General features: G+C 33.0%; 1 protein-coding gene across 13 annotated transcripts in view; it reads left to right on the top strand.

Annotated features, from left to right (window-relative positions):
- The window catches only part of LOC145284706 (uncharacterized), a 2,222,015-nt gene that overhangs the window by 1,429,603 nt on the left and 765,000 nt on the right, over positions 1-27,412 (top strand). Inside the window, exon 1 of one of the 13 annotated variants that reach the window (XM_080133606.1) lies at positions 2,694-2,764. The exons of the other annotated variants lie outside the window; for them this stretch is intronic. The gene's annotated coding sequence lies outside the window, so the exon portion shown is untranslated. Of the gene's footprint in view, positions 1-2,693; positions 2,765-27,412 lie in introns of those variants that run through there. 13 annotated transcript variants of the gene reach the window in all.

The following is a 27,412-nucleotide window of genomic DNA, read 5'->3' as shown; positions in this document are numbered from 1 at the left end:
ACCGCCTGACCTGATCATAGTTGTTTCGCTTTCAATAGTGAACACATTTTTATCATAACAAACTTGCGGCCATAATCCTCCGCTATTAAAAAAGACTAATAAAGACCAACCTGCATTTCATTGTATATATACGATAAATATTCATCATCCAAACGTTAGCAAGCAAAAAACTGCCGGATGAACCTATTTCAAGAGTTTATGGGTAACGAGAAAGCAAATAGGAAATCAAAACCCCTCTCCACCTCCTGAAATCAATTTGGAAAGAGAAAGTTTACTCAATACTCACAATGATATATTTTCTTTCTTTTCTTTCTGTTTCTATTTATTTTTATTGATATGCTTTTTCCCTTCTTTTTTACACTCTCAAGTTTGAGAGATTTTCTTTCTTATTTATTTTTTAACTTTACCGATTGAGACGTTATTTTATGTAAATATACATATTAGTGTGAACACTGATGAAGCCAAATATTTTACGAAGGGTGTACACTTGTATTTCATAATCATGTACATTTCTCAATTTATTTTGAACACTAGATCAGGCTAAAAACCCAAATAAACTATACATTTTCTCTGTCTCTCCTGAACAGTATATCGGTCTAATAATACAAAAAACACCAGAGAGGTGACGGTGGTTCTTGTGGTTATTGACGCAGATTGACAACTCGGTTGTGCCTAGTTCTAATCCAGTTCGTTGCACAGAAACACTTTCAATTAATGATGTTGGCAACCTTCATTTGGTCCCTCCCATGGCTTTCTAGAAAGAATTTTAATTAGAAAGATTCTGGGGAAACGAATGTCCAACATAACCATTTGATTTATAATAAATAAATGAATGAAACACCAAGCACAACAGCAGCAGCATCAATGAAATACTCTTAATATTTATCCTAATTTTTTCTTCTTTTGTTAGTTTCTTCACTGTTTTTTTTTTCTTTTGTTTTACTATCTAAGATACATATGGAAATTACCTGATTCCATCACTTATTTCACTCTATATTTACGTCAATTCCCACTGCCACTGTTGGTTATAGTTGTTGTTAAACACCATTCATTCATTCTGTATGAATCAGATGTGTATTGGTGGGATTCATTTCCCATATATCATTCTAGTTAGGGACAATGTGAATGTTGTCAACATCTCTAAGTGAAATTATTTTTGTGGCACGAAATGAATTCCAATTCGGTACACCTATGTTGTTAGTCGGTTTAACCACTTTACCAGCATCACCCCCTGCCAGTATATTATTACGCTAGGCAAGTGTCCATGAGAGATAAGGAAAATCTATATGTTACTTGGATTATTCTTAATAACAATCTAATTTGCATATATATATAAAAAAAGAAAACAGTTACATGTTTTTAAAACCATTTATTTATTATCTTTTCCCCACATACCAAGCTTCTTGATCAAAGGTCTACTTCATAAGATTTTCAAGCTACGGAATAGTTGAAAATGTGCTCTAAACCATAAAATCTTTTCTCACCTGAAAGGTATATTAAAGTAGTTGTTGATGGACGAATGTCTGAGGCTTACTGTATTAATTCTGGTGTGCCTCATGGCCCAACTCTCTTCCTGACTTTTATCAACGATATCCCAAATCATATACTGTGTTCATTCCTCACCATCTATGCAGACGATACTACCATCTTTGGCAACACTCTCCTCCAACCTGGACCATGTGGTACAATGGTGTAAAAAAATGGCTAGTCAACTTTAATACATCCAAAATCAAACTTCTATATTTTTATCACCTCATATCACCACTTTGCAGTCTTTGAAATGAATGGCTTTTGCCTTGAAGAACCACCCTGCTTTGACAGACCTCTAGAATTGACCTTTATCTGTGACCTGAAATCAAAGACCTACATCAAATCCATCGCCAAAATCACTGGAAAAATCGTGGGATTGTTCTATCACTCCAGAAATTATCTCATTCCAGACGCGATCCGCTACCTGTACAAGAGTTAAATACATCCTAAAATGGAGTACTGTTGCCACATCTGGGGTTGAGCTCCTAAGAGTACCTTTTACTGCTTTAATAGGGTGTAAAACCGTCTTTGAAATTTAATCAGTGATGACCTTTCTGCCACTCTACTTCCTTTTTCTCACAGGAGAGATGTTGCAACTTTTTTCTGCTCTATCATTACTTTTATTGTAAATAATCGACTGAGCTCCAATCTATGATCCTTTCCCATAAAACGTTCACAACAAATACACGCCTAGCTGCAACTACTGAAAACAACTTCCCACATTCTCTATCTGTGCCTACAACTAATGAAATATTTCAGGAGCAGAGTTTCTTTCATAGAACTGTCCATCTGTGGGATGCAATACCGCGGGTCTGCCTCCCTGCTGACTATAATATGGTCGTCTTCAAGTCCAATGTGATAAATTCCTGTTTAGATGTCCTCTTAGATAATCTGACCCTATAAAGTTCTCTGAACTTTTGATCTCACCATCTACCTAACATTTAATCCTTATCCTAGAATGGCCTCCAGGCTGTGAGAAGTTACCTTCCCAGTAAAAACAAAAAACTTCATCTAGTTAACACGTGTATTGCATTTAAATATATATTATCGAGAAGTATATAAAAGATAAATAAGAAATGGTTTTTGAAATCGCTTTTCAAAATGAACTCTTCCGTTTTTATAAAGATATTTAAAACTTATTCACGATCTGGTAATTTTGAGTTATTTGCTCTGGAATAAATGACATAAGAAAGTTTGCCTTTTAGCTGAAGTAAATAAAAAGACAAAATTCATGGTAAGTGAAATACGAAATAAAACTTTTAAAATTTCTTTAAAAATGTTAGTATCTTCGTTAATTATGCAAGTTTGTGCTGTTGTAGCAATAAAGAACACTTTACTTAAATTTAATGAAAGAGAATTGAACGGATTTCTGCTTTCATTAGTATTTCGTGACTCAAATATTTATCATATGTTGCTAGTATTTATAATGAATAGAAGGTGAAAGTGCACTGGGGAACCAGCTGAATATTTACCTTTGAAAAGTTGATTTTTTTCTCTTTTTTTGCTATTCAACTGTTTACAGGTGTATTAGGGACTGCTGCAAACAAATATAACATTTTATATTCTCGCTGACAAGAATAATGTACAATAGTAACACCGTAAAATCTAATGCTTTCTATAATAGCTTTTATACAATGACCGCCATCTTTTTAAATTCATTTCGAAAAAGTAAAGGGTTATGGAAGTTTTTTGTAAAACTTGCGGAGAACGCTGTTTTACAGTTGTTTAAAAAATGGAACGAAAATTTAATTTTTGTTGTGCGTTGCATTCAACTCACCGTTCACATTTTACATATCAACTTTTCTAGGTTTTTGGGTATTCTGACAAGGTTGGAGGTGTCTATTCTGAAAACCGTTCTAAACATGGAGCGGTTGGGGGTGTCTATTCCGTCTGTTTGCAATAACTGAAATTTTCTGCACATGCGTACCCACTTCACGTTGTATATGAAAGGTTTTTTTTAAAAAAATGGCGGCCAGACATAACTATACTAGTAACCACGGGCTAGTGAATGTGTTACTTTTGTAAATAATTTTTGTCAGTGATAAAATAAACTGATATTTGTTCGCAGCAGACCTGAATACACATGTAAACAGTTATATAGTAAAAAAAAAATTAAAAAATATCAACTTTCTTAAAGGTAAGTCTTCGGGTGGTCTCCCAGTGCACTTTTACTCGATAACCTAATCTTTTCTATCTCAATTGTCGTCTACTTTTTTACATTTTTCATTGCTTTCAAATCATGAATTACATTGGACATTTCCGAGGCTGACTTGAGATTCTTCGTCAACACAAGGCACTTTGGGTGCCCATTCCTTTCAACAATTTGTTGATATTAAAACAAAGTACTCGTGCACTTATTGGTCCGTACTGAAATAATAACGTTATTATTTAAAAAGTCATTATTAACATGGAGAGGGTGTTTTGTAACTATTCTGTACTTTTAACCTTACAATTGAATAAAAAACATCATAAAACTTTAATTAAACTTGGAAATACGATTTTAAAAAATAGCGCGGATCAGTAAGTGCCTTAGCACCTAAAACAATAAAAACTTTGAAGCTATTTTTTTTTTTTTTTTACAAAAGTTTTGCTTTAAGGATTTGTAATTCTACGATGATTGCAAGTACATTCTTTTGCAAACTAAACAGTATAGGCATTTAGTAGAGGAGCCAACAAATGGGAAAAGGGCGAGAAAAAATATACAATAAATAAATTTTTTCCATAGCAAAGAAAAGTTACTTTTGTACTTACCTGGCTTATTTTTTATGTGTGTTTTAAAGTAGTTTTAAATGCCATTTTTTTAATTCTCAAATATTCAATTTTACTAGCGATTTTACAAAGTCGGCAGGTTTGTTTTCCATGTAGGCCGTGATCTTCTTGCAAAACCGCTCGTAAAAACCGAATATTTTTTTAGTTATAAAAGATACTTTAAAAGTACTTTAAAACACAAAATGAAGTAAGCCACGTAGGTACAAAAATAACTTTTATTGGCTATAATATTTATTTTTTTGCATATTTTATTTTTTCCTTAGTCCTTTGTTGGCATCTCTGCTAAATCCCCGAATATTTTTAATAAACGTTGTAAATAAAACTTTTAAAAGCCATTTGTAAAAATTAGCAAACCCATAAACAATAATTACATATTCTGGAAAATAAGTCACTGAAACGACATATTTTATTCCAGACAGTGACAATTATCAACAACGGTTTTACAATTTTGAGTTCAAATTTTCGGTATTTTTACGAAATTTGAACCAAACTGTTTATTGATTTTAAATAAATCAATCCCAATCCTAACGTTGACTTCGGTAAAAATCGGTTTGGCTCGGTTTAAATTCTGGAGAAGCACCAGGTTTTTAAATACGGAAGCTCATTAATGCAAGCAAAATATTTTTCCTGTATAATATCGTATCATTGGCACTGTATATTTTATTTATTTATTAAAACGGAAACTAAGCATTTAATATTATTTTAGAATGTAAAATTAGCACAATAAAGTTAAATAAGTTCAACACTATTTTGAGTAAATTTTACCATTTAAAATTTTTTTCTAATGCATTATTGCTTTCTAGGAAGTTGTACAGTTTAATCAAGACATTAAAAAAAGAAAATATCGAAAAAAGGTTATATTGCATGTATCCGGTATGGAACGAAGTTCTCCGACAAAAAATTCACTTAATTTCATCAAGTATTTTTTTTTTTTTTTTTTTTTTTTTACAGAGAAAAACAATTTGTTATGATACTGAGCAAAAGGTTGGATTTTTAGGAAGAAAAGCTAGTATTAAAGATGTGGAGGAGGTGTCAGCGCTTTAACTGGAGTTATCTCCCCGTGGCGTGTTTAACAAATTCCATAATGGATGACTTTAATGCGCTCTCAGAAGAACGTGTTTTTCCGCTGTAAAAAAAAAAAAAAAAAAAAAAAAAACTACTCGATCAAATTAAATGAAATTTTTTTTCGGAGATCTTCAGTCCAAAACGGATATGTACAATATAACCTTTTTTCGATATTTTCATATTTGAATGTCTGGAGTAAACTGTACAAGTACCGCTTTCTATTACATTCCATGTTTTAATCTCTATATAAATAAAATGAACTCATTTTTTCCCGTCTGATTTTGACCTTAATAGGATTAAAAATCAAGATATTTCATGCAAATATAATATGCACTAACGGCAGAACAATATCTGAGGTGTGTTATAGGCTTATTATTTCTCAAATTCCTCGATAATCTTAGATTTCTATACTTTTTCTGCTGAGAAGTCACGGCCAAAATCGGTTAAGATCAATGGAAGTGGTAAAATATTTTCTCTCTAATAAATTCCTCCTCCCCCTGCCACCACTTAACACCGTTTGGGGATCGTTCACAAGGAACAGTTAAGAGAACACCGGTTTGGCTTCGTAGTTCTTTCATGTGAAGTTATTTAAAATCACTAAACTAAGCTGCAGTGCTCTGTGGCGTAGTGGTTAGCGTGCTGGAAAATTCACATTATATTTTCACGTTCGCGCCGACCTACCGTAGTCGTTTTTTTTTTTTTTTTTTTTTTTTTCCTAAACAACTGGAATGGACTTTTCTTGGTGGCCGAACTGTTAACGTTGCAGATGTTTTTTTTATTTTTTTTCACACTTTATTTTCCTACTTTTACTCATGATTCCGGGTTTGATCCTTCCTACTTACCTACCATAACATTTTTTAAAACTCCCCCCCCGTCCCGGAAACAAACACTCGGGCAACGCCGGGTACCCCCGCTAATACTTTATAATGTCAACATTTTGTTATTAACTTTACTTTTTGTAATAGTTATATTGTAACTTGTGTTATAGCTTGTGTTTTTTTATAATTGTAATTTCCTTCTAATTTGTATTATGCGTTGGTATTATTTTCGGTTTTCATTTATTAAATACTGAATTTTCAAGCATCACAGAACTAGTATTAATTTTTATTATTTTCATTTCGTACTATGATATGAATGACGCCGCAATTGCTTTGAATTTACGTTCTTATACGAAAGCGTATGTTTGCACGTGGGGGTTTTAATGCTTAAAATCGTTTTTATGTTTTGGATTTTTTCAGATGAAGAATGATAATGTGTATTTTTGTGGATTATTTAGCCTAATATTCTCATTTTTTCCACTGATGAAACTCCTGACCGTCTTTTTATTGAATGCGAGAATCCATATTGAACCTTGTATTTAATCCACAAGTGTAGCCTGTTTTTTCCGTCAACCATGACCGAATAGACTAATTCATAATTGTATTCGTACTATCGTTCTTGCTACGGATTGAACTTTGAACATTCAGAAGACTATAATTTAGAACTGATTATTACGTAGAACCATTATCACGTTACAGGTTCTTATGGAGTTCAGCAAAGCGATTAGATAAGAGCTTATATTGATAAAACAATTGTGCAAATAAAATCCAAGATTAAAACCATAGTCCAAATAACTCAAATAAAACCATATTTTATTTTTAAAAGGGCCTTATTGTTTGCATTGTTATAAACAAATGTATATGGTACTACTAAAATATCAAACAGGATTCCCATCGACATATATCAACAATAATTCAATTAACATTTCTACGATAGTTTTCATTCTAATTTGTTTTTTTCTGTTTTTTGGCATATCATCTCTTTTTTTTTCCAAAACACAGGTACTGTAAGCAATTCATTGCATACGATTGGTTAAACACTGTTTGCTATTTTACCCATAAGAAACGGAAGAAGAATAACTTTCCTAATAGTATTGGTACATAAATAGATTTGCTGGGATTTGAACTTGGTATAACCTATTTCATATTTTGCTATGATATTCATGCTAGTCAGTTTTGATACACCATCATGTATCATTGATTAACCTTTTGAAGTTTACACTGTAAGTGTATATATATATATATATATATATATATATATATATATATATATATATATATATATATATATACTGGTAATCTTTACTTATCTACTCATCTTGATTCAAAGTAACACAAAGTTTCGGTTGATGAAAACTTTGACCTTCTTTACGTGACCTTTTCGAACTAAGAACCTATACAGAATTTCAAACTGAATCCTTTATTTAACCTACGGAGAGATTGTTCTTGTTTTGTCAGCTGTAATCAGCTTGTGTTTATTTTTTTAGTTATTATCGGCTGTAGTAAGAGTTAAACCTTCAACTGCTAGAGAAAAAAATACGGTTAGAACTGATTGTTAATCACTGTTTTTAATCACTACAAATCCATTGTGGATAACTTAAGTATGAATTTTTAGAGATGTAAATCTAACCTTGTCTAGATGTGTAGTATTACAACTCTATTTTTGCTAGTCAGATTTTGTGTATAAAATTAAAACCAAATATAAAAATTTGGAAGCCTTATACTTCCCAGATTTGTTTCAACATCCATAATAATCACATAATTTATAAGTTTTGTGTGCATTTTGTACATAAAAATATTTACTCATATCTAACTTTTTGGGCAGAAATCACATGATAGTTATAGTATTAGTAATTATTAATGCTATAACCATCACGTAATTTCCACCAAAACTACTTATAAATTACTTAACACAATATTTTTACTCAATAACAACCAGAGGGATCTGAAAGTACTAGAGATACAAGCCATTACAGCAGATACATAAGCTAGAACAGAAATTAGAAACGATCAAAACAAAAGTATACACATAAATTTTCCGCCATATTTAACGAAATAAGGTCAAAAGAACGAATGCTGCCTATATATATATATATATATATATATATATATATATATATATATATATATATATATATATGTGTGTGTGTGTGTTATTTTGGATACTTGAACATATTCAGCTATTCATATGAAAAACATTTACCTAAATTATTTTTTCTTCAACAAAATGATGCTCCTTTCGCTGAGTATATATTTTTAAATATAAGTATCCATGAACAAAATATGACTCATAAGTTTTGTTCTCTTACGACTCATCAGATGAATGTGACATAGCGGTATCTGAAGCTACACCCCCAGCAAAAGTTTTGTGACTAAGTTTTTTATCAGTTGCGAAGGAATTTTATCCCATGTATTGAAAACTGAATCAGAAAGTTCCTTTATCAAATCATACTGGGTTTCATCCTTGAACACTTCTTTTGCCATCTATCCCCAAAGATTTTCAATGGGATTGAGGTCCGGAGAACATGCTGGATGATCTAACAATTCTATATTATTTGAAGAAAAGTATTCTCGTGCTTGTCAAGAAGTGTGTATCGCAGCATTGTCTTGCTGGAAAATCTAATTTCTTCCACACAGACGTGGACCTTCAGTCCTGATAGAAGCATTTCAAGCATTGAAATGTACTTCAATGATGTTTGCCGGCCTTTCACTACTTGCAACTTTAGGGTCCCAGCTGACGAGAAAGCACCCCAGATCATTCAAGACCCTCCTTCACTATGCCGAGTTGAAAAAGTCTCTTTAGGCAAATTTTTATCATGCCAATAGTGTTGAAATCCATGTAGACCATCTAGATTAAACTTTTTCTCATCGGAGAAAATTACATTTTCCCATTTCTCTTCATCCCAAGTCTGGTATTTAGCGGCATATTTAAGTCGGTTAGGTTTGTGCTGTTCAAGAAGACGTGGTTTCTGCAGTCGCTTTAAATGATTGAAACCCTTCATTTTCAAATGCCTTCTGATGGTTTTAGGACTACATTCTACTGCTGTTTGGCTTTTCAATCGACTTGAGCTCATATTGGAGTTTTATTTAAACTTCTTCTGATACGGCCATCCAGTAATGGGGTTATTTTTTATTTTTGGTCGACCTGGACTCTTATTGTGCCCATATTGATCTGGATTTCTTAAAAAATTTGTGATGACCGTTTTGCTACGATTTACTTCGTTTGCAATGGATCTATGAGAGAGTCCACCCCTATTAAGCTCAAAGATCCTTCCTCTCTCAAACTCTAATAATGGTTTCCCTTTTGCCATTTATAATTTAGCAAGATGTTTTGTATCCACTATCAAGTTGAATAAAAATGAATACGAAAAGCTTTCTATGTTACTAAAAGTAACATAGAAAGCTTTTCGTATTCATTTTTTCAAAACTAGCCAATTTTATTAAAGTGGTCGTATCATTTTGACCAGGTGAAAATGTTTGTTTTTTAAAAAATAATTATTAGATCAGGGTTAAGGTTTCCAACGAAGCAGATTTCATTTTTTCCATCATATTTTCCCTTTTGGCAATGGTTTCAACTATTTGTTTGATTAAAAATTTGATATTATGCGTAAACGCTTACTTTCTTTTATATATATATATATATATATATATATATATATATATATATATATATATATATGTGTGTGTGTGTAACAATAGAAAATTAAATTCTGATAACATTGTATTTATTCGATCTTATAGGGATTCAATTCTTTATATCCCCATTTCATCATCACTTAAAATACAGAGCTGAATTTTCAATTGGTGTGATCATTGGAAAGAAAAGGCCAAAATCGTGCTCACAAAAACACAGAAAAATAAACAAATAACACTATTAAAATAGAATGCCACTCAGTAATTGCATGAGGGTTATCATGCAAAGTGTATCTTTTATAAAGATTAAAAAAAAAAATGACCTGCTTATGTCAATTGATATGGGCAGGTGATCATTTATACCAAGTTCTACATTCCTATCTTTAATAGCCTAAATGCAGTTAGTGGACATGCATGTCTTATCGTAGTATCGGTTACAAGAAATAAGTGTGGGGGAGGGATACTTTTAAATTCTGAAATTGTTGCAAGCTATGACATAAGACATCTGCGATGAACCAGGCTATCAGACTGGCGAAGCAACCATCAAGCAGGACTATTTTAACACTTTTCTGTAAACCTATGTTTTGCTTTCAACTAATCAACCATGATTGGTTTAATCCCAAAAACTAGGTTGTAACATATATATGATACAACTGCAGAATATTTTATGTTTCCTGACAGTTCAAGAAGTTCTTGGTATGCTTAACAACTGTACAGGTTGGAATGATGAAATTCTCACCCTAAAGAAAAAACACTACAGCTTTATTTTAAAACTTTTATTGAAAAAAATTAATTTAGGCAACAAGATTATGTAGTAGAGCTGACATCTACTCACTGAAGCCGCCTCAATCACCACCTCAATACAGGTCCACAACTGGGAGCATGCCCTTTCCATAAACGCTGGTGAGAGCTTGGCGAATTCTCAGTGGATGGTGGTGATCAGGCTGTCTTTGGTGTTGTGAGACGTCATGTTGGTGATATTCTCGATCTATTACCAAACAAAGTAGTCAAACTGGTTTAGGTCAAGGAAGGAGTGCACCGGTGAGAGTCATAGCACTTCTTTTGAAATCAAGCCTGGGTCTCTTTCGACTTGTAGGCTGGTGCCAAGTCCTGTTACCACACTCAGGGTCTGCCAGAAATCATCACACTCTTCAGCTTATCCAGGTACGTTTTGGTTGACTTTCAAGCCGACTTCAAAGATGTGAGGTAGCATGATGTGGCCCTCACTTGAAACCACACCAAAGACCATAACCGTGGCCGAAAATGGTCGTCTGATGCATTGAGCTATGCCCTCAAGCATTGAACAATCGAAATTTGGGTTTTGAGAATGTGGCAATGGTTCTGTTGTCATAATTTGAATCGTTAGAAAGCATGAGTTGTACAGCGGAGCATCTCCCATCTTACTCCTTGAACATTGTGTCAGTTTCAGATATGATAGAAGGCTCCTATCGCTTTTGGGATTTGTACAAAACCGACCAACTAGTAGATGGTCTGTAACAAAAAAAAAAGAAAATCGGTTTTCATCAAATGGAAATGGAATCATCATGTCTTTTCTAGGGTGACAACTTTATCGATCCACCCTGTATTTCGCTAAAGGAGATAATAACACAAGAACATTAAGCAAGAATGGTCCTTTCATCACACAATCTTGCTAATTTGTATTCACTGTTGACAGCAAAAGTGCTGCTGTGCCTAATCATCTTTTTCAGTTTCGAAGGATGTTTAGGTGCTTTATTACAAGGTGAAGTAATAATGTTGTCATATGGCGGGATTGCTATGATAATACATTAAAACATGCATTATCAAAATATATTGTAGGATAACTGACAATTTTTTTCACATTTTTTAGATCATAACCCAAGTTTTATTCATTTAGGAGATACTTATTTTTCTTGGCACAATGAGAGCAACATAGTAAGTGCCCCCAAACCTATCAAAAGTAGCCTAAGTATGTGAAAGCGACAGTAACCAAGATGAGTATAACAGTTCAAGACACGTGAATTATGTAAACCTTCTTATAAGTTAATGTCTTTTGTCTAAGATCAGCTTTTAGATTTTGCATGAGTTGGAAAAAAACTGAATGAAGTTAATTAAAATAAACTAAAGATTGTAATTCTCTCTAATTTATCCTTCTATTCTATTTTTCTCTTATTTGCAATGTGGGGGCGACTTGAAAGATATCTTTAAGAATACTGAAGCAAAATAACCTTTAAGATAACATCTTCATCCCTTATTAATATTAAAGCAGTAATTACAATAATATTTCACAAAATTAATGGGACTATTCAAATTTTTATAATTGGCTAATTTTGCAATTTATTTTCTTTTTACTTATTACAAGATGGAGAACATTTAAATGGATTCTGTATAGAATTATTTAAAGTACACATACACATATAATAGAAGAGTGAACCCATTTATAAAATAAAACACGCACACTGGTGAATGGGAATTTAGTGTCACCAAATTATCAGTGTAAATGTCAGGGCAGGCAAAATATAGGTTTTATCTTATTTTATTAAAGCTATTTTAATTGAAATGATCATTTTCGATATTGAATGTGATATTAATGAACCCTATTAGTAATCTCATGATCTAATTTTTAATTTGCCTGATAACTAAATTATCTTGTATTGAAATAAAGTTATTAAAACCTAATTATCTGATATATTAAAAACATGTTGCATCAAAAGCATTTTCGTTTTTAATGATAGGAATCTCAGGAGACTTGTTGTATTCATTTTTTATGTATAATTAATGTTTTTCTTATGCTGCATTGATTTTTTTAAATATTGCAACCTCTACAGAACGGAAATAGACTGAAAAATACTTTTTGGAGAAGGATGATTTGTATATACATACCAGGCCTCGAATTGATATCTAGTTGAGAAACTCTTGCTTGAATTAAGCAATACTTATACATTAAAATGTCTGCTGATAGACTCGCAACTAATTAGAACCCGGATAATTAACTTGCCAATCTAAGCACAATAAAGTATTTTAATTACTCACTTGAGAAACAAAATTAGGTTTCATCATAAAAGGGACTACTGTAATCATATTGGCGTTGTTAGGATTGCTACCCCTTTTTTTTGTCTTTTCTTGCACAAACATTTTTCACTCGCTGCTGTTGACTGTTAAACATCCTCTTTGATAACAGAATATTGTCAACTTTTTATTTTTATTTTTGAGAAATTGTTTCCAAACCTTTAATAACTTTGATTATATAAAATGCTTAAATGAAGGAGTATATAGCGTGGATCTTTCAATAGTTTTCCTGTGTTGGGTTTTCATTTCTCTGAACATTTGATTGTGTTTCTCTGAAGCTCTTCTCTGATGTACCTTTGTTGTGTACTATAAAATAAAAAATGACACTTAGCTGCATAAGTTGACAGACAAATTATTCAGTTCTCATATTGGATGTTATTCTCACAACGTTTCGGCTAATGTAACCTTCTTCAGGTGTATTTCGCCCATGTATGGAGTATTGCTGTCACATTTGGGCTGGAGCATCTGCTACTAGTCTCTCGCTCCTAGACAAGAGTCGCAAATCTGATAGGCCCTGAACTGGCATCTTAGCTTCAGCCTCTGTCCCATCGACGTGATGTTGCATCCCTCTGCCTGTTCTACAAGTATTTTAATGGTGAATGCTCTGGCGAACTGCAGATACTTGTGCCCCCACGATGTAGACACCCTCAGCAAACCTGACAGACAGCTAAATCCCATGCCCACACAGTAGAGATCCCTAGATGTAAAAGATCTTTCTACTCCAGTAGTTTCTTCCCCAGAACCGCTAAACTCTGGAATTCCATTCCAGGCCACTGCTTCCCCAACTGTACTGACATGCAGAAGTTCAAGTGTAACGTGACCGACATCTTGCTGGCCAAATCCCAACATAGTACTTAGTAGTTGTTGCCCCTGATAGTAACCCCCTACACCAAAGTGGCAATGTGCCTTGTTTGGGGTGAAAATGTAATAAAAAAAAAGAAGAAAAACAACAAAAAAATGTTTGGCAATTGTTGTTCATGTTAAATATTGGAAAGAAAGGTTTTGTCCTTTTTTATCTGACAAACTACACTCGGTAGAATTCAAAAAGTGTGATGTGCTTATTAAACGGAAAGAGTGTCGAGTCATTTTGATATTAATTTGTGTCCGTACCGATTTGATATAATGTTTCTGAATTTTTGTGTTGAGAATTGATAGTATGTATTATTTGGATTGTTCCACCTACTGTTTACATCTTTAGTGTTATTCTCCCAACATTTCGGCCGATGTAACCGCCACCATTCTTCATGTGTATTGATAATATCTATTATTGTTTAATAGCATAATGAGTTATATTTGATTAAAAGAGTCCCTGTTGTTCTAATCAACCGTAATATGCAAATAATTTATCAATTTTTTTATTAATTTTCTATCAGTCTCATTCTCTCTCACTATGCTGTTTGACTCTTTCATTCTACTTTTATGGTGTCCATCGTGCTCGTTTTCATCACTCTTTCTCTCTTTGAGTTTAAAAGTAATAAAAGAAAACAGTAACATTGGAATAGGTATTATAAACAAAAGAAAATCTCATCACAAGTAGTAATATTATTTAATTTGTAACTCGAGAGATAGGATGAGATATAGTCAACAGAAAGAGGATATTTTGGATTTTGTCTTTTTACATATTTTTGTATTTAACTGGCCTTATAAAGCTACTTTTTCTTGATTCAAACAAGTGAACCTTACCCAGCAGGTTATTTCTCCCTATCAAAATAGTGATACCTCGGATGTCGAATGTTTCAGTGTTCGAACCAAAAATTAGACATTTTCTTGCCTCGATAGTTGAACGAAATTTTGGTGTTCAAACCGTCGGCTTCACTTCAAATGTAAACAAGCAGTGATGTTCCTCAATGGAACGTTGTATTTCATACTGGTTGTGATACTTTTGAAGTGTAGTGTGACGAACCAACCCCACTCCGACGACCTCGCCACGTGAGTCTGAACTGCGATGAGTTATATTTAGAACCGCGTCATTGCAACTCCTTCGACAGTTTAGATGATATCTGAGTTATTTTTTAGCACATCGGCGTGGCACCTGAACCACACAAAAGACTTCGAGGTGTCCAAAAAGTAAAAACAAAAAAGGTCAGTAGATTTCAATAACGAACAAAGCAGACATATCTCTGGACGAGAGTAATTGCGCTAGAAACAAAACTTTGCTTCTAAAGTCTTAACACGAAGTTAAAACGATTATTTGAACAACAAAAAAGAAATAAACATTATTTTACCATTAAATGTACGAAATCCTCAAAGTTTACAGATAAAAAGGGACTTTTAAACTCTGGAACGAATTCTTTTTCAGTTAATTTAAAGAGGAAATATTGTTTTGGTTGTTGGACATTTCGGTGTTCGAACAAATATCTGGAATGAATTATGGTCGAGTATTGATGTATATGAATATTTTTTAATGAATATTTCGGTATTTATTTAAATAATAATCAATACATTAGTAGAAGAGTCTTATAGAAATATGTGGTGAATGACTACAGTAGTAATAGTTCTAAATCCCATCAAGACGTTAACTTGACTGCTGAATCAAGTTGATGAAAATATGACTGTATTTGCATAGGTATTCACACACACACACACACACACACACACACACACATTGTGTGTGTATTTATATTGGCAATAAAAGCAAAATACATTAGTAAGATCACATATAATTTTATGGTTCATGTCAATTTGTCCTTTTGCTAGTAAACTCCATAGAAATTTGGCCCACTCTATATGAAATATTGTTTTCTTCTGGAAAAAAGATTCTTTGCTGCAAAGAGTTTTTTTTATTCTTTTTCTCATCTTCTGAGCCTTTATTGTATACAAAGCTTCTGTTGATTGTTTTTCCTCGTGAATTTATGAAAGGCTGGGCAATAATGAAGAGGGGGAGGAGCACCCAAAAGCTGAATGAACCTCCAGACGCACATGTCACCTGAGGGGAAGCGGGGGATAAAACTATCAATCAAATCTCTCTACAAAGTGAAAGTGTGGAAAAGATAAATGTTTTTTTTTATTCTAACTTCAGCATAAAATACTGTGTTTGTACAAATATGAGGCACAGGCACACTATCCGAATGTTAAGAAGAAAATTTAATAGAATTTTTCTTAAAGCTCTCTGTGAATACAGCAATATATTCATATATGAGATAGAATATACAAATAAAATCCAACAAAATATATTGACAAAATCAAATGAAAAAAAGATATAGAAGACAACATAATATAAAAAAAAAAAATGCTATAGATTAATGGGAGCTTAAAGTTACGAAACATTTTTAAATGTTCTAAGTTCATAACTTCAGTTGTGTAATTTCTATTTTAACATGCCAAATTAACATATGTCATCTTAAGACAATGTGCATGTGTGAAACCATGGTCACAGTAAATTAACAACTCTTTAAATGTACTAGTCATTCCAGAAGTAATGCCACCTATTTTTTTTATTCCACCTGAATGTATCAGAGATAATTGCAAAGTGCATTGTTATGATGATTGAACTTATGCATTCCCAACCTGAAATTTCATCTCTTTGTTGTAGATATTGATCACGTGAGATTCTCAGAAAGCAACCTTTGTCATGGACGTACGTCACAAGCAGAGATCCATCATCGAATTTCTCCATGTAGAAAAAATTGAACTGATTATCAGTCACCAGATCTTGTTGAACCTTGATGTCAGCACAGTTAGGATATAGGTTCAGAGTTGCAACTAAGATGTGAGTGACAAAGTGTGTTACAGAGCCCATGCACAGCTACCACCTCAGAAAACACTGTGCATCTTGATCAACATGCCTGCACTGATCGATAGATAACGGTGAATGAAATGAGTGCAAAGTTGAATCTGGGTGTCATTACACTGGAAATGATGTTGTCAGCCCTAGGGCACAGCAAATGAATGTTAGATAGGTTCCACGAATTCTAACGCAGGACCAAAAGAACCATGGATGGGATGTTTATCAGCTGTCTCACCCAGCGTGTAGTCCCAAACTATCATCAGCATTTACCATAGCAGCACCATAATCACAGCTATAAAAATAATGGACTGCTTCAGCAGGTATTAACTTTTATGACTAACGCATCAAGGTTCTCATTCGTCACTGGCAAAAGTGCATTGAGAATGGTGGTAACTGTGGAAAAATAAATTGTTGCTTGTGTTAATTGTACCACACTTGTAGCTTTTCAACTTTTTGAGTTAAAAAATAGGAGGCATTACTTTTGAAACGACCCTTGTGTGTGTGTGTGTGTGTGTGTGTGTGTGTGTGTGTGTGTGTGTGTGTGTGTGTATTATATATATATATAATTTTAAATTATTATTGTTATAACTGCAGGAACTAGTGTTTCATACTTTCACAATCATCAGTGCAGAAAGTGACGATTGCCACTGGTCGAAAGATTCAACCCCGCATAACACACACACACACACAAACACACACACACACACACACAAACACACACACACACACACACACACAAACACACACACACACACACTTAATTGAAAGACCACCTTATTCATTTGAACGGAATAATTTCTTTCACTACTAATTTGTTGGTAAAACATCTGACAACAGTTGGTCAGGCTGGGTAATGTTTGCTAACTCCTCAACTGATGGATGACTCAAGACAAGAAAGTAGTGACCTGACATCCAAGTTTTCAATGCCTGCGTTGATGTGCTCACTTTTTCTAGCCACACTGGTGAGTCGTGAAACTATGAAGTAACTGTCAAATCATAACATATAAATTATAAACCTAGCATTTAATCTAATTAACATTTAGTCAGAGGAAAAAAACTAGACAGTCTAATTTTGCTGAAGATTATAATTGATAATTTTTTATGGCAGAAGTCATTGGATATAATTTACATTTTCACTTTTCTAAAACATGTTATTTTTTTATATTTTTTTAAAGATAAGTCATTTCTTGTAAAAACTTTATTATTTTCATTTACTGACTTCAACAATTCAATGATGACTTCAGACAATTGAACATGTAAATTAAAAAAAAATCCAAACAAATTGAAGTTATTTCCATATGAAACATATAAAAACCCCAAGCATAGCTTACATTTATTTCGCTTTCTTTTGATATCTGATAGTCTATTTTATTTAATTTTGTTGCAGTTTGAAAGACATGTCTGTAAGAGTAGAATCAATACTGCAGACTTATAATCTGTCTTGACTTCATTTTTGTACAAATTTGATAGCGTCGCTGTCAGCCATTTTTTTTCAACTTTTAGTTGTTGATTGAGAGCAATAAATGTGAAAATACTTTCCATGCTGTATACTTTGTGCTCATAGTTCTCCAATGATTGGCATTAATTTTAAAATCTAAACATTTTCCAGCAATTTGTTCTAATCCATTTCAGTCAATTTTTTGCCAATATTAAGAAAATGCTTCCTCCGTTTTTTTTTTTTTTTTACTTTTTGTCTCTTTCCTCATTTCTTAGCGTTCCATTGATGAGGTTCAATAAAGTTTTTACATTTGGTATTTTTCCAGGATGCCACTTGCGTTCTAAATTGGCTGACATTGACTTTTTCCTTTAAACAATTCCACATCAATATGCTTAAGCGAATGCAGGTTTAAAAACATCGATATTGCTTGAAATGTATTTAACCTCTCGCAGACACAGAGAAATGCAATAACGCTGATGGCAATTATAATCAAAATCAAGACTAGATAAAATATTATTACCTTGAAATTGGGAAACTCTACAATTTACTTTATGATGATGAGGATAAAAATATGCCCAATATAAACCTCAATGCTAACCCTAATTCCAGGAATTCAGTTAAGAGTAACAGAATTATAACTGAAACCTTAAATTCAGCTTTAATTTATGGTAGAGATGTTTTGGTTAAAACTTTAAATATGCCTAATAGCTACCAAATAATTTTCATTAAAAAGTCCTTAAACCTTTTACAGAATCAACTTTTATAAATCCCAAAAACATCATCTAGAAAAATATTTTTAATCATTTCATTCAATGCATTTAAGCTTATTTTTTGATAGTCCTCTTCGAGCGTCAGAATAATAATCCATATTGTATAAAAGTGAACGTACGTGTGTATGGCTCGTTTCACTAATCATACATCCAAATTCATTTTTATAAAATAAGAAGGCTCAAACTTAATAACTGATATTTAACAGGAAACTAAATTATTAAAAATATTTAAATGATTGAAAAAAATGAAGCATCTCGATTGCTTCAGTAACTTTCGTTTGACGAAAACATTGATTTCATTTAATTTAGTGGTTTATATTTTTAATTTAATAACTTTCATTTTATTTTTGTACTTATCAATTAGTTCTGTTCTTTTCTTATCTATTAATTTCGTTTCAATGATTTAAAATAGCAGCTAGGAAGTAAATGTCGAAGGGAGCTAGTTCTAAATATTCCAACTTTGAAGCGGTTTAAGAAACCTATTTTCAAATTTTGCTAGTTTTTTCCTGTTCTTCTACTTGTCATTTTTTACAGTTGTCATTACCATTTACCAGTAATAATAGTTGTGTATTTATGTATTTTATGTAATATTTTTATTTATAACAAGAAGAATTCAATGCAAAAGAAAGATTTCTACCATAAATAACAAAACCGTTAAGCAAGTGCGAGTGAAATCTACCACCATATTTTGCCTGAAACACGTTAAATTGACTTATATAAGTACAATACTTAATATTATCATCATTTTTTTTCTTAATGGACAGTAGGCAATGCATTGTGAATGCGTTATTAGCAGCTCCTGTTACTCACGCTTCTCCTAATTTGTCTCTCAGTCCTCATTTTTAATGAGTGATTTTTCTGGCAAAGAGAGAAGAAAAAGCTGTATTCTAGCTCGGCAGTATGTTGTGTGAATAGCTACGGTAGATGTCGGAAATTTTCTGTTTCTATGTCTATCTTTTTAACCATGACACTAATAAGGGTGCTGGAAGTAAATTGGGCTGACGTTATCCACCTGATAGTCAGAACTCCGAACCTTTGATTAACCACTAAGGAGGCTGTTCCACCAGCAGGTGCAAACTACTGGGGCTGCTGTATTGCCATTTCGTAAATGGATTCTGGAACATGCAGTAGCTTCTGGTGGGGCTTCTCGGTGCCGTATTAGTGGGTAATTGTTACTGCTTTACCTTATCATGGGCTACAAAAAATATATTTCTTTGTTTCTTTCCCCCCCCCCCTTACTTTCCCTATCTGCCCTGCTCTAAGAAAGACTGTCGATCTATTTCACAAATCCCCAAACTCCATTATGAAAAGTTTCAGAAAAAAATACACGATTAAACTCAGATCTCCAACTTCTAACGTAGATCCCCACTACCATGTCTCCTTCTCCAACATCAGAGGTCTGCATCCCAAATTTCCAGAGATTGAAACTTAATTACATGAGACTAAACCAGACCTATTATTCCTAAGTGAAACTGGCATTGGAATAACTGTTTCCTAGATGAGTTTATAATTAAAGGGTACTCTAACTTAACATCCAAATCTGACTCCCAAGATCGGCATGGGCACGGAATATGTGCTTACATTAAAGATGGCTTACTATGTTGGAGGGAAATCTCCAGAGAAGATCGTAAATTACTCTATATGTGCTTCCAGATTTCACTTGTTCATACTACTGCATTTATATTTGCCCCCTATCGACCTCACAACAGCAGAGTTACTATGTTTAAGAGCATATCAGAAAATTGACTACATCCTGTCTGCTCATCCTTCGGCAAACATTTACGTCTGTGAAGACTTCAATGTTCACAATGTGGAATGGTTAACCCACTCAAACAATACAGATGAGGAGGGGAGGTTCTGTCATGATTTCTCCATTGCTTATGGCCTCACTCAGCTTGTGCTCAAACACACCTGTGTGCCAGACAGTGACGGTCAGTATGCAAGTCTCCCAGACCTTTTCCTCACAACTTGTCCTGAGCTATGTTCATCTTCCATTCTGTCTCCACTGGGATCTTCTGACCACTCTTTTGCATCAGTTAAGATAAAAACAAAATGTAAAAAGTCCTCAGATATACCTCTCCATCGTACAGTATATTGGTACTCTGTGGCTGACTAGGATAGCTTCCGTACATTTCTATCAGATCTACCTCTGCATTCCATGTTTAAGAAGGATGTGTCCTCTATAGTATCAGACCTGATGGAATGGTTAATTGTAGGTATAAACTGTTTCATACCCTCAAAAAATTTCCAGCAAAAACCTAACAGCCGGCCATGGTTCTCTCCAAAATATGCTGCTGCCATTGCACACAGAAATCACTTTTTCCATTGCTTCCAATGTAACATAGGTACTGAGAATAAAGCCGCTTTCAGGACTGCCAGCAACCATTGTAAGGAAGTAATAAAGAACGCAAGAGAGTTGTGTGCTCAGTCCGTCAAGTCCAAAGTAGCTGAGCAGCGGCTTGGTTCCCACCAGTTTTGGCAAATAGCAAACAGGAGCCTAAACAGAAGCGTGTGCTCTATCCTAACTATCATCAATGGACCTGAGGTAATCTCGTCAGTATCAGAAAAAGCCAAACTCTTTGCCAAGAACTGAAGCAGCTAATTCTACCCTATGCGACCAAGGCCGCTACCACCACATATTTTCTCCTATATCAGAAAACACGACATGCTACATACAAATATCCGTGTATGATGTCGCCAGGCTAATCAAAAACCTTGATTCCAGTAAAGCAACTGGCCATGACGGCATAGTTCTGAAAAAGCTTCAACCAGAATTAGCTCCCATACTTACAAAGCTATTTAAGCGTTGTCTTAAGGAGAATTGCTTCACAACACCTTGGAAAATCTCATCAGTATACCCTGTATTTAAAAATTCAGGTGATCGATCATCTCTCTCTTAGTACAGATTAATACGTCTCCTGTGCGTCATGAATAAGTTGCTGGAATCTGCGTTAGATAGAGAAGTAGTCAACCACCTCAGCACTTCTTAGTGACATGCAATATGGTTTTCATTCTGCTAGATCTACAGCAGCTGTCCTTATCGTTATATCTCATAGGATAGAATCTCTTGATGGAAGCTTCCTTTCTAGGGCAATTGCTCTTGACATATCAATGATTCAAGAAAATATCTAAACGTTATGACTTACACTAAAGAGTTAAGATGAAATAAAAACACAGACATCAATAAAGTTGTCTAGGGTCTATAAATCCAATTTATTGAAAATCTTAAATATTTTAATTTTCAAATGAGGGATTACACACATATTGTGCCTCTACAATCCCTTTAAATACTGAAAAGAAAGAAATATTTGAGCATATTTATTAATTGATGTTTATTGCCTCTAGTTATTGTTAAAATTTCGCAAAATAATCGAAGTTTCTGAATTTTTATGAAAGGCTTCCACGTACTTTTTACCCCCTTTGAATAAATTTAAATTGAACCAAACCTAGCCAACATTATGGACTCCTTAAGCATCGAAGTTATATTGCAAAATTCATAATGATTTGTTAATATATTTAAGAATGAATTATATACATACAAATATTAGCATAAAAATAATATAAATTACAATATTTTATATATATATATATATATATATATATATATATATATATATATATATATATATATATATATATAATTCATTGAGGTTTTTCTGGAACTGCTCTAGTACATTACTAGTATTTATACAGGGGTTTTTTAAATGGTTGGATAAGCAATGGAAAAATCTTAAAACATTACACAACAGAAAAATAATTTATATGAAAAACCTGTTCTGCAAATAATAAAGATAAATGATGCTAGGCGTTTTTCTCGAGGCTACAAAATATGCCGTCAGGCTAAAGAAGAACAAAAAAAAAAAAAAAAAAAAAAAACTAACGGGTATTTTGTGAAAAAAAATTGACCATCCATCCAGAAATTTATTCGTTTAAGATAGAAAGTGGAGAGAGAAAAATCCTTCATGGTTTCCAAAACCGAATAATTGCTGTAGATTTCGAACTACACATTGTATTTCCAACTGAGATCGCATTGAATGCACAGTATGCTTGTATTTTAATTCAACAGTATCTTATATTATTGAATTAATAGGATTTTATGCCTTATAACAATGATGAGATGGCTGTTTAAAACTAGATGTGTACAAACAATCTACATCATACATAAACGAATAGTACATAAAACGGTAAACTGATTACATTTCGGCTCATGCACTGAAAGAAAGGACAAAAATCGAATGGGATTCTTTCCTCTTTAATGTGATACAGGTTGGACATTGGAGCCATACTCTTTACAGTTTTATCTTAAATCAGGTGCAGTCTAACGAAAATAATCTTAAGAATGCAATAAAAAATATCAGTTTATTTGCGTAACATTGGGTTCAAGTGATTATTTCACCGGACTCAGATCGAGCCAGTATTCAACATTAGCAAACAGTATACATAGAATGCATGGGAAATTGATTGTGTTCAACTTTGACATATTTTCTTAAACCTGGATTAAATTCAGCAGAGAATAGAGATTATATCAAAAGATTTGAACATTGGACAGGATTTGAACGAATGACACGTCTTTCAGCAATAAAACTCGTTCATATTGTGAGGTAACATAGAAGCACGTTGAGTTAACAGTAGAGACGCGTTTACCCAAAACAATGACTGATGAAATCCTGATTCTGTTTTTGCAGCAGTGATTATATATATGCTAGCAGGATAACCCAACGTTGTTCGGAATAGAATGAAGAAAAGTAGTTTCTTATTTGTGATAGAACTCTATTATCATGTTTTATTTTTTACATTTTACAATTTTTGAAGTGAGTCCCGAAGGATATACCCATCATTGGATAGGATGAAAGTAAATAAAGTAATTTTGATGGAAATTAATTATAGCAAATGCATAGTATTTATATCTGAAGCACATACAGCATTTCACAGTTCTAAGCAAGAAGCTTTGTTCATGGAATCTACGTTTAGGTTTAGGCACAGATAAAGAGCATGGGAAATTATTGATAGTGGTTTTGGCTAGACGAATGTTTTTTTCGTGAAAGTTTGGCGAGGGGGGACCATAGATTGAAGCTCAGACGAGCACTTACCATGAAAATAACGCTAAAGCAGAGACAGGCTCACAATGTCTCTTCTGTGGGAAAGAAGTTACAGGGAAGTGAAAAGAGCATCCCCCACTAAGTTACGAAGTCGATTTTGAACTCTGTCAAGGCAGGATAAGCTGTTTCTAGCAGCTCCTGCCCAGATGTGGCAACAGTACTCCATCGTTGGTTGTACCTAATTGCACCAGGAGTGAGATATCTACTTTTGGTCAAAATCAAATATACTCATCTAGATGTCATGAATAATGTATTTTAAGAATTTATGGCTAGGAGGCTACGTGAACAGACAGGTACAACATCTTATATGTAACAACTTACGTATGTGTGTGTATGTGTGAGTGCTGCAGTGTTGCAAAAACTTGACAAAAAATAAACGAAATACCAGGAGATGCTGAAGATGAAGCTCTGGATGCACTAGATCGCCACCAGACACTCCCACATGTTCCAGCAGAACTCTGTAATTGCACACAAGGCAAAGATGACCCAGGCGTGGCTACTCAACAATGTTGGTCATCACTGGTATCTGAACTTGTTGCCGCCCTCTTCAACACTGCCTTTAATTCCATTGACGATTTTTTTCTGGCCTGTGATCGAAGCTAAATCCAACAAATATGCCTTTTACACACTCTACTTTCTGCACGCTGGCATCATGAAGGCGTTCACTTCTGTAGAAAAAGCATCTGATTCCTTTTGTCTTGATAGAAAGAGAGAGTTGTCTCCACCAGTGATACTTACATTGGAAAATAATGTAGCATGTAACATTAACGGTTGCTAAATAATCTTTTGACTCTTTGTATTGTTTGTCAATAAACAACTGCTGGACAATAAAGTACACGCTTGTCTATATACAACGTGTTTTTATTGCCTATTTCATTTTCTTTTAGTCAAGTTTCGGATTTTGCTGCAACACTCTATATTATAGTAAGATTTTCCTCCTTATTTAATTGCTAGGATTACCAACTCCAACAGAACATACAGAAAATACTATTTTCTAAATATTCAACAGAAAAACAAATTATAAAGTACCTTCACCGCAGTTAGTGAAAATCTCTTAGACAGCAGTACAAAACAATGCAGCTGTTGTGTATCGAAAAGAGATGTCGTGTATATTATTTCTTTTTTGTTTTCTTTACTTAAACTTGCTTCACTGCAAAATTTAACTGTAAATTTAAAAATTGGAAGATGAAACATTAATTATTTATTAAATTTAATAAAGGTCTTTTGTTTCTTGTGTAGTGTTGTTGTAATATACGGATTTACCTTTGTGTTCTAAGTCTGTGAGAGGGAAATGTAGGAATATTTTACGGCGGCTTATGCAAATACAACCAGAATCTGTTTTCGCTTTCCTGGTTCTATTTATTGTGGTTCACCCATTTGATTGGATGAGTTTAAATTTGAATATAGGTGCTGAGGGTAGAGATTTATAAAAAGAAATCAACTCTTTTTCTATTTTTCCAACGTTGTGCCTATTTCCGATTTTCTCATGTAACCTTCAAGGAAGAACATTATTTTTGTATGCAATGTAACACATTTCCGTCACAAGAAACCAAATTGCTTACCTCCTCAGACTGCAGCGAAATTTTCAACAGAAATAAAGATTCCTCTTGCTATTTTACTTTCACACCCGGTTTCATTATGAAGTTTTGTTTGTTGAGAATAACTGTTCGACCTTTGTTGATCTGGTTCTGATAAAGATTACAGTAGTTTAAAAGAGGATTATCTCCCTTACTCTTAATTCATTCTAAAGTCATGTTTCAATCTTTACCTTATAAAACAATCAATATCATGATGGAAAAATTGTAATGTTAAACTACTTTTAAGACAAGCAGAAATATATTGGTATGATAACAGTTATGTGAAACTAAAGATTACACTACAGAAGTTATGGATTTTGAAAATTCTAAATTTGCTCATTCTAAGTCTAATAACAAAAGTAGTTAGCAGATAGGCAGACATATCATTTTGATTTTCAATATCTATAGATATACTAAGCTAGCTAACAAAACACTTTCTAAAATTTTATAATTTGATTTTGCTTCTTTTTTTTTTAGGAAAAAGGAAACTACAAAATCTAATTGAATTTACAGTAACCACTTCAATTATTAACAGTAAATCCTTTGTTTTTTGCTCATGATGAAAGTTTGATTTCATTGAAACTTTTTGTAATATAATCGATTATCCTTTTTAAAGGGGCTCACTTGCAACTAACTAAGATTTTATATCCTCAAAAAATGAGAATTTGCACTTACTTGGTTTTTGTCAGCCATTAGATTATATTCTACAGCAGGTTGGATCATAAAGAAATATTGTTTTTTTTATTATTGATCTTGATACCATCTTTATTAAAACTGTTTATCTCTAGTGGGTTCTCTAATAAGCCATCCACCAATCCACTGTGGAAGTGGAGTATGAATCTAAAGTCAATCTCCTCTCCTTTCAATAAGCTAGTTGTATTTATCAAAATCAAAATTATTCTAAAATGCACATGTTCAACCTGGTTAGATCAATAGCCTTTGAATTATCAACGTTTCTATGTAATAACGTCATGAATACTTGATACAATATGGAGAGGTAAAGGCCAGATAAAACTTTGGCTCATTCTTATATTGTCCGGCAGAGGTATGCAGTATGATGACTGATTCATATTCTTGTTATAATTATTACTCTCTTTAAATACTGTTAAATACTCTGACATTGTTTTTTTATTATTCATCATTAATGTGTTTTGCCCTTAAAATAAATAGAAAACTTCTTGAAAATATTTTTTCCTCGTTTCCCTTTTCTAAATTTGCTGATGATGCTGTTTGTAGATAACTCAGCATGTTAATTATTGTTAATCATTAATTATTTGAACTTTTTTCTTTATTTCAAACAATAGTTTTATATTCACATTTTTATTGGATCAGGCATATTTTTGCCTAATTAATTGATTACTCACTAAGTCAGTATTTATGTCATTTTAACTTCTTTTTATGAAATGATTGTAATTGACTCTTTATTTGTCCGAATTAAAGAACCTGTCTTTATGAATCTGAGAGTAAATTAAGTAAAAATTAAACATCTAATATCAAAATATTGTTGCTCTATTAAAGGTTTGTGTGCTCTTTGAAAAATTAACGCTTTATTAATTTCAAACGACATTAAACATCAGCAACATTTGTAAAATATTTATAAACCTTTCTGAAATTTCTTTCATAAATTTGTCATACGAGTTGAATACAAATACAAAATGCTCCTAAGAGTATGGATTCTGTTGAAAGAAAGAAATGGCACTTTAAAAGTTTACATAAAAATAGACATTTCTAATAAAATGTGATTTAAACAAAATAAAAAATAGAACAAAGATAAAATGTTAGACTCTTCATTGCAAATGATACTGATGAATCTTTCTGCAATAGGAACAAACTGAAATTTCTCCTAATTTATGGAATGATAGACGAAACCTGTGCATTTTCAGCAGATACAGTCATGTATCATGGTTTTAGGATTGTTAGCTCATATATGTTAATCTT

Source organism: Euprymna scolopes, chromosome 9 (assembly GCF_053919585.1).
Source record: "Euprymna scolopes isolate OS-2025 chromosome 9, ASM5391958v1, whole genome shotgun sequence".
Lineage (NCBI taxonomy): Eukaryota > Metazoa > Mollusca > Cephalopoda > Sepiida > Sepiolidae > Euprymna > Euprymna scolopes.
The sequence above is the reverse complement of the archived record's forward strand: the minus strand, read 5'-3'. Positions and strand labels throughout refer to the sequence as shown.